Source organism: Ranitomeya variabilis, chromosome 1 (assembly GCF_051348905.1).
Source record: "Ranitomeya variabilis isolate aRanVar5 chromosome 1, aRanVar5.hap1, whole genome shotgun sequence".
Lineage (NCBI taxonomy): Eukaryota > Metazoa > Chordata > Amphibia > Anura > Dendrobatidae > Ranitomeya > Ranitomeya variabilis.
In genome coordinates this window covers 1,135,680,735-1,135,690,258 of record NC_135232.1, presented here as the reverse complement: position 1 = coordinate 1,135,690,258, position 9,524 = coordinate 1,135,680,735, and positions in this window count along the sequence as shown.

Sequence of the window (9,524 nt, the reverse complement as noted above, 5' to 3'; positions counted from 1 at the left end):
GAAAGACTTTTAAGTACCTGTGTACCAGGTTTCAGGGACTGTCCAAAGCAAAACTGAAGGAAAGCATTTTTGTGGGTCCTGATAGTCAGAAATTTATGAAGGGACAATGTGTTCAAAACAAAAATGAAAGCTGTTGAGAAAATGGCTTGGGATTCTTTTAAAGAAGATGTTAAGAAATTTCTAAGTAACAACAACTAAGATCCATAATGTAAGTCCATGGTGGAGAACATGTTGAAACATTTCAACGCTTTGGGTTGTCTGATGAATTTGAAGTTACAGTTTTTACATTCCCATTTGTACTAATTTCCTGAAAGTATTGGTGCTTTAGGGTATCAAGGAGATGGAATGACGATACCAAGATAGATGGAACGTGTACATGATGGGAGACTACTGCTGGATGCTTCACAGTGAAGACCTGCAGGCCTTCTATAAGAGAAAAGGTAACGAGAAGCTTTAGAGAAAAAGGGTAAAGGCGCAATAATTTTCACTAAAGTTTCAGAATGAATGTTGAATAAATTTTTAAATATATTGTGTACATTTGGCTACCAATAAAAAATTTTCTTGTTCATCTCAGTTGTACGTAATTTCACGCACGTTTTGTGCAAAATCCATCCTTGATGGTTAAAATAGAAGTGTTTTTTGAAATTGGAGCATAAGAAAACCTAAGAATCAGTCGTTGGATGTGAAAAAAATGTCATAAACCCAACTATCAGTTAAAGAAAGTGCACCTTAAGATGCTACTTTTGTAAACGAAGTAAAGTGTTATCCAATCTTCGTGAGACCGAGCCTTGGAGACTGATGACTTGGTGGCTCTCTGTGTGAAGTTTTGCATGATAATATGCTTTATTCTTCCCCTAGTGTTGGCATTACACCTTCTTTGGAGGATCTGAGATTCTGGGTCAGAACAGAGTGGGGAGGCTCCTGCTGCAGCCAGTTGTCCTATAGCCAGACACTCAACAATAGAGGGAGACATAGCCGAGCTGCCGAGAAAGAAGATTTCTTTATATATTTCTAAGTTTCATTTGTAATCTGAGACATAATAGGATCCAAGAAAAGGGAGTTAAGGAAATTCCTAGAGGGTCCCAGTCACCACCAGTCCTCGAATTACAGAGAACTTCGGGCAGTATGGAAGACATGGCGGGAATGCCAGGTTCATCTCAGAGATTGATATGTCAAGATATTTTCAGACAACTCCACTACAGTCTCCTTTCTTCTTCATCAGCGGAGTCCAAAGCACCATCATCTCCAGTTTCGCAGGAAATATTTTGTTGAGCATGGTTCAGTCAATCTGAGCCATTCACCCGAAGAGATTGAGGAATTGGGTAGCAGACTATATCTGCAGAAAGAAGATCCAGCCATCAGAATGGGAGTTAAAGATGGAAGTATTCCATCAGATAACAAAGCGTAGGGGCATCCCCTTAATAGATTTGTTCACTTCAAGAAGGAATATGAAGACAAAGGAATTCTCACTATACTCGGGACAATCTGACTGCAATTGATGCCTTGTCCCATATCTTGGGCATGGATCTGGCATATGCTTTACCACCATTCCCTCTGATCCTGAGAGTATTCAGCAAAACCTGGGAGGATTGGGCAACCATAATCTTAAGAGTTCCATTCAGGCCCAAGAAAAGTTAGTTCTCCTTTTTAAGACAAATGCCACTGGAGGACCTTGTCCCCCTTCCAGTAAGGCAAGACCTCCTGTCTCGGGGCCCATCAGGATGTAGAGATGCTTCAATCTATCCTGAATCGGATCCTGAGATCCAAAGGACTTTCCGAGTGAGTCATTTATACAATCCAGAACATTAGGTAACCGGTAACCTCAGCAATATATATAAAGAAATAGAAAACGTTCCGTTCACGGTACGGGGAATCCGTATCTGTTACCACTGGTTCAGATATCCCGAGGATCCCAGACTTCCTGCAATCAGGATTTGATATTAAGGCTCAGTACTTTAAAAGTCCAGATATCAGCTTTACGTGCTTTATTTGACTATCAATTGGCTAACCATCCCTGGATTATAAGATTCATGAAGGCTATCCACAGATTTAAGCCTACAATCCGATGCTCCATCCCGCCATGGGATCTCGGTATGGTCTCCAATGCACTCTGCAAAGACTCGTATGAGCCACTAGAACATGCAGACCTAAGGTCTATATTCCTGAAGATGGCCTTTCTAGTAGCTATCACAACGGCAATACGTATAGGGAAAATTCAGGCCTTATCCATTAGAAACCTGTATGTGAGAGTTCAGGAGGACTGTATCATTCTCAGACTAGATCCAGCATTCCAACCCAAAGCTGTTATGGACTTTCATAGGAGATCGTCTTACCTTTCTGCCAGAATCATAGCCAGCAAGAACTTTGATTCCATTCCCTGGGTGTAAGAAGAGCAGTCTTACAATACACAAGTATTGCGGAAGAATTAAAAATCGATTCAAATCACTTCATCCAATGTGCAGGAAAAAAACAAAGGGAAGAAAGCATCTAGAGCTAGATGGATTAAATCGGCAGTCAGCGCGGCCTACGTGGCAGAGGGACAAACTCCTCCTGAAAACATCAAAGACCATACAACAAGAGCAATGTCTACCTCATGGGCAGAAAGATCAGGGGCATCAGTGGATGAGATCTGCAGAGCGACAACGTGGACTAATCTCAATACTTTCTGCAGACATTAGAAGTCGGACGTTCTGTCAAACTAACAAACGGCCTTTGGGAGGAAAGTCCTCCAAGCAGTTATCCCACCCTGAGTGAGTTATTTGGTATTTCTCTTGGTGGTGGTGTCAAGAAGGACGTCCTGAAAGTAGGAATTACTACTAAAACTTTTTAAACTTTTCTTAACTTCAAAATTTAGCTTATTTTTTAAGTCCCTTGGAATCTTTAACCCCTTTCTGCCCTCGGACGGAATAGTACATCCGTGAACAGAACCCCCGCTTTGATGTGGGCTCCGGCCGTGAGCCCTCCTCAAAGCAGGGACATGTCAGCTGTTCAAAACGTGGAATAAGTGCTGGCCGAATCCACCCGCGCTTATTAACTATTTAAATGCCGCTTCCAAACTGACAGCGGAATTTAACAAGCGCTTCCGGCCATGCGGCTAGAAATAAGCGCATCGCTGACCCCCGTCACATGATCGGTGGTCATGGGCGCGTCGGCATAACAACCATGTGGTCGGTGCTCATAGCAATGCAGTAATTCTGCTACATAGGGGCGATCTGAGCATCGCCTCTATGTAGCAGAGCCGATCGAGCTATGGCTGCTTCTAGCCTTCCATGGAGGCTATCGAAGCATGGCAAAATTTAAAAAAAAATTCAAAATAAAGCCGTTAAAAAAAATCAAACCTACACATTGCTGCATTCAGAATCGCCTGTTCTATCAATAAAAAAAGGATTAACCTGATTGCTAAACGGCGTAGCGGGACAGAAAGTAAAAACTCCAGAATTATGTTTTTTTGGTCGCCACGACATTGCATTAAAATGCAATAATGGGCGATCAAAAGAACGTATCTGCACCAACATGGTATCGTTAAAAATGTCAGCTCGGCACGCAAAAAATAAGCTCTCACCTGACCCCAGATCGCGAAAAATGGAGACGCTACGGGTATCGGAAAATGGCGCAATGTTTTTTGTTTTTCTTTTACCAAACTTTGGCATTTTTTTTGTCCACTTAGATAAAAAAAAAACCTAGACATGTTTGGTGTCTATGAACTCGTAATGACCTGGAGAATCATAGTGGCAGGTCAGTTTTAGCATTTAGTGAACCTAGCAAAAAAGCCAAACAAAAAACTAGTGTGAGATTGCAATTTCACTGCACTTGGAATTTTTGTTTTTCCTATTTTCGAGTACACAACATGCTAAAACCAATGATTGTTCAAAAGTACAACTCATGCCGCAAAAAATAAGCCCTCACATGGCCATATTCACAGAAAAATAAAAAAAGTTATGGCTCTGGGAAGAAGGGGAGCGAAAAACGAAAACGCAAAACCGAAAAAAGCTGGGGTCATTAAGGGGTTAACCTGCACCAACATATGATCACTTTTTCTAAATTCTGTAATACCTCCCCGTGGAGCTGTGTGATGCGGTTTCTGGAGAAAAAGAAAGATGTTTTATTATTTTGACCAAGCCCTTTAAGGAATTCTATTCCTTCTGGTTTCTCCAGTGCGAACAATGAAGATTACACATCTCCACCACGTTTTCCCCTATAATGTCGGCGCACGTTACAGCTCATCACCCAGCAACTGAATGACACAACATGTGCCGACAACTTTTCACCATTTTTCTTGTTTCTTCTGTCCCTTTCAAGGTTTCTAATTCTGTAAATACGTTTCCCGGTAATGAACATCCCGTCCTGTGAGTGAAGGCAGCGAGGCCGCTTAGCCCGGAGGGTTGAGCCGCCACGTTCTTCCCGCTGTGACTTCTCACACAGAGAAGTTTTGAAGTGTAAATCGGAAGGTTTTAGAATTTTCCTTGAATTTGAGTCAGCTTCTTTTGTGTATTCTTTTTTTCTTCCTGCCTTGGCTATCAATTAAGTCTCCCACTCCAGAACGGTTCAAGGAAACGCAAAATCTTCAAGATGTGTTACTTGTTTTTAGCTTTGAAATTTGAGACACTGGATGCTGAAACTTGTAGTTCCTTTCAGGTGACCAATCATTGATTATATAAAAAAAAAATACATTTACTTTTATTCTGAATGTCCTTGTTATCGGACGTGAGAATGGAGAACACATTTCTATTTAGTTTACTGTGGGAGAAGGGTTGTTTGTGGTTCATTAAAAGCCTGAAATTAAGTATGTCTGGAAGAAGGAAAGATGGGAGGGTGACGTCAATCCTGGTCAGTCTGACTTGTGAATTAACCTGAATATCAATACTGCCCCATGTACAAAAATATGACTACTATAATACTGCCCTCTATGTACAAGACCATGCCGGTCTAACAACTCATCCACACGCGGCATGGGATACGCATCCGTTACTGTTTTCTCATTGAGCCTGCGATAGTCTACACAAAACCGTGTAGTCCCATCCTTCTTGGGCACTAACACTTCGGGGGATGCCCAGGGACTATCTGACTCTTCAATGACCCCTAAACGCAACATCTCTTGTATCTCTTGTCGCATCCCTTCTCGTACAGACTCAGGGACGCGGAAGGGGGGTTGTCGCAGGGGGGTCTGATCCTGGGTCTCAATCTTGTATTGTGCCAGGCGAGTGTACCCTGGTCTCCCCGAAAACATCCTCTGTCGCTGCCTCAACAACGCCTCCGCCTGCTGTCTCTCCCGGGGACCTAGGTCTTCACCCAAGTGTACCTGGTCCCATGTTTTAAACTGAGTCCTTTCCCCTAAGACATCAGGCAAGAGAAGTCCGGCTAAATCCTCTGCTTCAGGTGCACAGATGACCACTACCTCTTCAGGGTGCTCCCGGTAGGGCTTCAGCATATTCACGTGGAACATGCGGATAACCCTGGGGTCGTCACAATCGGCGACATTATAGGTGGTGTCGGCTATTTTTCCCCACTACCTGGTAGGGCCCCTGCCATGCAGCTTGGAACTTGTTCTGCCTAGTGGGCTCTAACACCAGGACCTTCTGTCCTATTTCCAAGGTGCGTTCTCTGGCCCTCCGATCGTACCATATGCGCTGGCGCCGCTGGGCCACCTGCATGTTCCCACAGACAGCCTGGGTCGGCTCCTGTAGGCGGTCGCAGAATTCCAGCACATAGGGTACAATAGGTACCCCTTCTATGGTGCCCTCCCCTTCCCAGTGTTCTAGCACTAAGTGTAGGGGTCCCCTTACCCGCCTCCCGTATACCAGTTTGAACGGGGAGAACCCCGTAGATTCTTGGGGCACCTCCCGATAGGCAAACAGGAGGTGTGGCAAGAATTTCTCCCAGTCCCTGTAGGTCCTGGTAAAAGTCCCAATGAGTTGTTTTAACATCCCGTTAAAGCATTCACACAACCCATTGGTTTGCGGGTGGTACGGGGCGCTTCTAATGGACTTTACGCTGCACAGCTTCCACAGTTGGTTGGTCACCTCTGCTGTAAACTGGGTACCCTGGTCCGAGATAATCTCCCAGGGAAATCCAACCCGTTAGAAAACCTGGAGCAGGGCAGCCGCCACCGTCTCTGCCAGTATGTTAGGTAACGCAACCGCCTCTGGATACCGTGTGGCATAATCTACCACTGTCAATATATATTAATTTTCCCTGACGGACTGGGTTTGGCTAACGGCCCTATCAGATCGACCGCTACTCGGCTAAATGGTTCCTCCACAATGGGGAGGGGGAGTAATTTGGCCTTGCATCGATCTCCCCTCTTGCCAATGCGCTGGGAACTGTCACAGGTCTGGCAGTACTGACGAACATCATAGGTTACCCCCGGCCAAAAGAAGTTTTGTGTCAGACGATGCCTGGTGCGACTGACGCCGAAGTGCCCGGCCAAGGGTATGTCATGAGAGATTCGCAGTAACTCCTGCCTGTACTACTTGGGAACTACCAGCTGTCGTTTTATAGTGGGGCTCGTCCCTGTGTGGTGCTGCTCTGTGATCCGGTAGAGGTGTCCCTGCTTCCATACAAACTGATCCCCTTCCAGTACTCATCTCCCCTCCTGTGCCTTCCCACGATATGCCATCCAATGAAGGATCCTCAAGTAACTCCCTCTTAAATTCAGCTGGGGTGGCCCAAGAAATGTGTCTGGCTATGGGAATACGTGTAGGGCTGGGATGTCTTACCTGGGCCTCCTCTGAGTGTGATTCCGCCTCCGCAGCTCGAGCTTGTCTCTGGGTGGTCACAGGATATGTCTCAGCCAGAGGGCAACCGAGAAGGCAGACAACATAGGCCCCAAGTCATTTCCCAGCTAGACGTCTGCAGGCAAATCCTCCATCAAGCCGACCTCAACAAGGCCATCCCCGACTCCCCAGTTCAGGTGAATCCTGGCAGTGGGCAGTCGATGTATGGCTCCCCCTGCTACACGGACTGCCACTGTCCGGTCCATATTCTCTTGGTCCCGAACGAGATGAGGCTTCACAAGGGTCAAAGTTGCCCCGGAATCTCTTAGTCCCTGCATACGTTTCCCATTAACCCACACGACCTGTCGATGCTGTTGTCGATTATCTGCCCAGGCTGCCTGCACGGGGTCTACTTCATGCAGCTCTTCCTCCATCTCTTCCACCCCCTGGTTAGTCGTAGCCCCCAATGCCGAGTCAGCTTTGTCTTGGTAGCAGTGTACAGCGGCCCGGATGAAGGTAGTTGCTCCCGCCTTTGGCCACTGGGTATGCTGAGTCCGGTTGGGACATTGTCTTTGCAGGTGGCCCAGCTGATGGCAGGTGTGGCATTGCGCCCCAGGGGGACTGTGGTAGGCCGGGATTTTAGCTGGTCTGTTGTGAATTCTGCTTTTGGGTTCCCTCCGGTGGTAGTAGGTGGTAATGCAGTTGTCCCTGGGTTGCAGTCCTGGTCAGGTGTGTCTGCTGATTGCAGTTCTGACTGGGGTATTTAGGTGTGCAGGATTCATTAGTCCTTGCCAGTTGTCAATTGTTGTTGGGAGGTGTGGACCTCTGCCCGGTTCCTCCTGTCTTTCTGCCAAATCAGCAAAGATAAGTGTCTGGGTTTTTTTTCCTGTGGCACACATGCTGTGTGCTTCACAATTTAGTGCTATTCTTTGTGTTTTCTTGTCCAGCTTAGATTGTGTCAGTATTTTCTCAGTCTTGCTGGATTCTCTGGAGTGGCAGATATACATTCCATGTCTTTAGTTAGATTGTGGAACTTTTTGTATTATCTGTTGTGGATATTTTTGGAAGGGTTTTAATACTGACCGCCTAGTAATCTGTCCTATCCTTTCCTATTTAGCTATAGTGGCCTCTTTTGCTAAATCCTGTTTTCTACCTGCGTGTGTCTATTTTTCTCCTACTCAGTCATTATTCGTGGGGGGCTGCCTATCCTTTGGGGGTCTGCTCTGAGGCAAGATAGCATTCCTATTTCCATCTATAGGGGTATTTAGTCCTCCGGCTGTGTCGAGGTGTCTAGGGTTTGTTAGGCACACCCCACGGCTACTTCTAGTTGCGGTGTTAGTTCAGGATTTGCGGTCAGTACAGGTTCCACCGACTCCAGAGAAAGTTTTCATGCGGCTCCAAGGTCACCGGATCATAACACTGGTCCCCCTACAATCTTCTGTGGTTTGGGGGCCTCCAAGTCCATGGGTGGACCCCTAGTGACCATCTTTGATCCGGACAACTGAGGCCTCCTGGCATCATGATGTTCATCGGCCAGACGAGCGGCCTCCTCAAGAGTCGTTGGTCGTCTGTCCCATTCCTGTGTCTCAGGGGTTAGTCCATTAAAGAATCATTCTAACAAGAAGAGCTGGAAGACATCCTCCTTAGTGGTTGCTTGTACCCACTGTAGCAGTGACCGCCGTAATTTACAGGCCCATTCAGCGTGGGTATCGGTTACGCGTTTTATAAGTCCGCGGAACTTTTGGCGGTATGCCTCTGGTGTCAGCGCATACCGGGCCAAGATCACTTCTTTGATCCGCTCATAGTCCATACGGTCCTCATCAGGTACCTTGCGATAGGCGTCCGCTGCCCGGCCTGTCAGCTTGCTGGCCAGAATCTGAACCCGTTCCTCCGGCTTCACTTGATGAAGGGCACACTGCCGCTCAAAGTCCTGCAGAAAGCCATCAATGTGTTCCTCTGCCTCCCCCAACTGTCGGAAGGCATTATACTGGATCTTTTTGTGGCTTACTGTTGAAGGTACCTGGGCGGAGGCCAGAGCTCCTCCTGCTCGCTGACTCTCCGCTCTGCCATCTCCATCTTGGCCAGCTCCACTTTGGTCCACTCTGCCATCTCCATCTTGGCTAGCTCTATCCTGGTCCGCTCAGCCATCTTTTCCTTCAGATCAGTACGCACATCAGCCATCACCTCTCCTATGATCTCTACCGCAGGGTTTGGGCCATAGAATGCCAATCAGTTCTTTACCTCCCTCTGGAATTCAGTCTCCTCCACGTTTACATTGGGGGGCGCTGCACTGTCGTGTTCCATGGTGGCTGTTATCAAATCCGCTTTTGTTTTGTTGCTGGTGATTAACCCTCGGGCTTCCACCAGATCTTTTAATGTAGTCCTCTTTATCTACTGGTAGTTGTTTTCCATTCATTCCTTTCCTCCTGTAGACGGTTGTATCACATCGTGCTGTCTGCCACCAGTGTAACGGGGTCTACCGTGCTGGAGTACCTCTTTCAGTACCACCCCGTGTTTCAGGAGGTCCACTCTGCTTTCGCTGGAGTCTAAATGAAGGACGATGGCTGGAATTGCTTGGTTACATGGGCGCATATAAAAGATCACTGCTTCTCCACGTATTTCCAGTGTGACAACGCTTTACTCACAGGACACAGAATATATCACACAGATACAGAGGGCAGGCCAATTGAAAAACGGCAGGCCAGACATACATTACAATAGCCGCAGGTGGCGGGAGCCTGCCGATATTTACTGTGGGAATTACAAAGGTGGGGAAGGTCAGAAGGGGGATATCTTGTCCCCTCTGCCCAG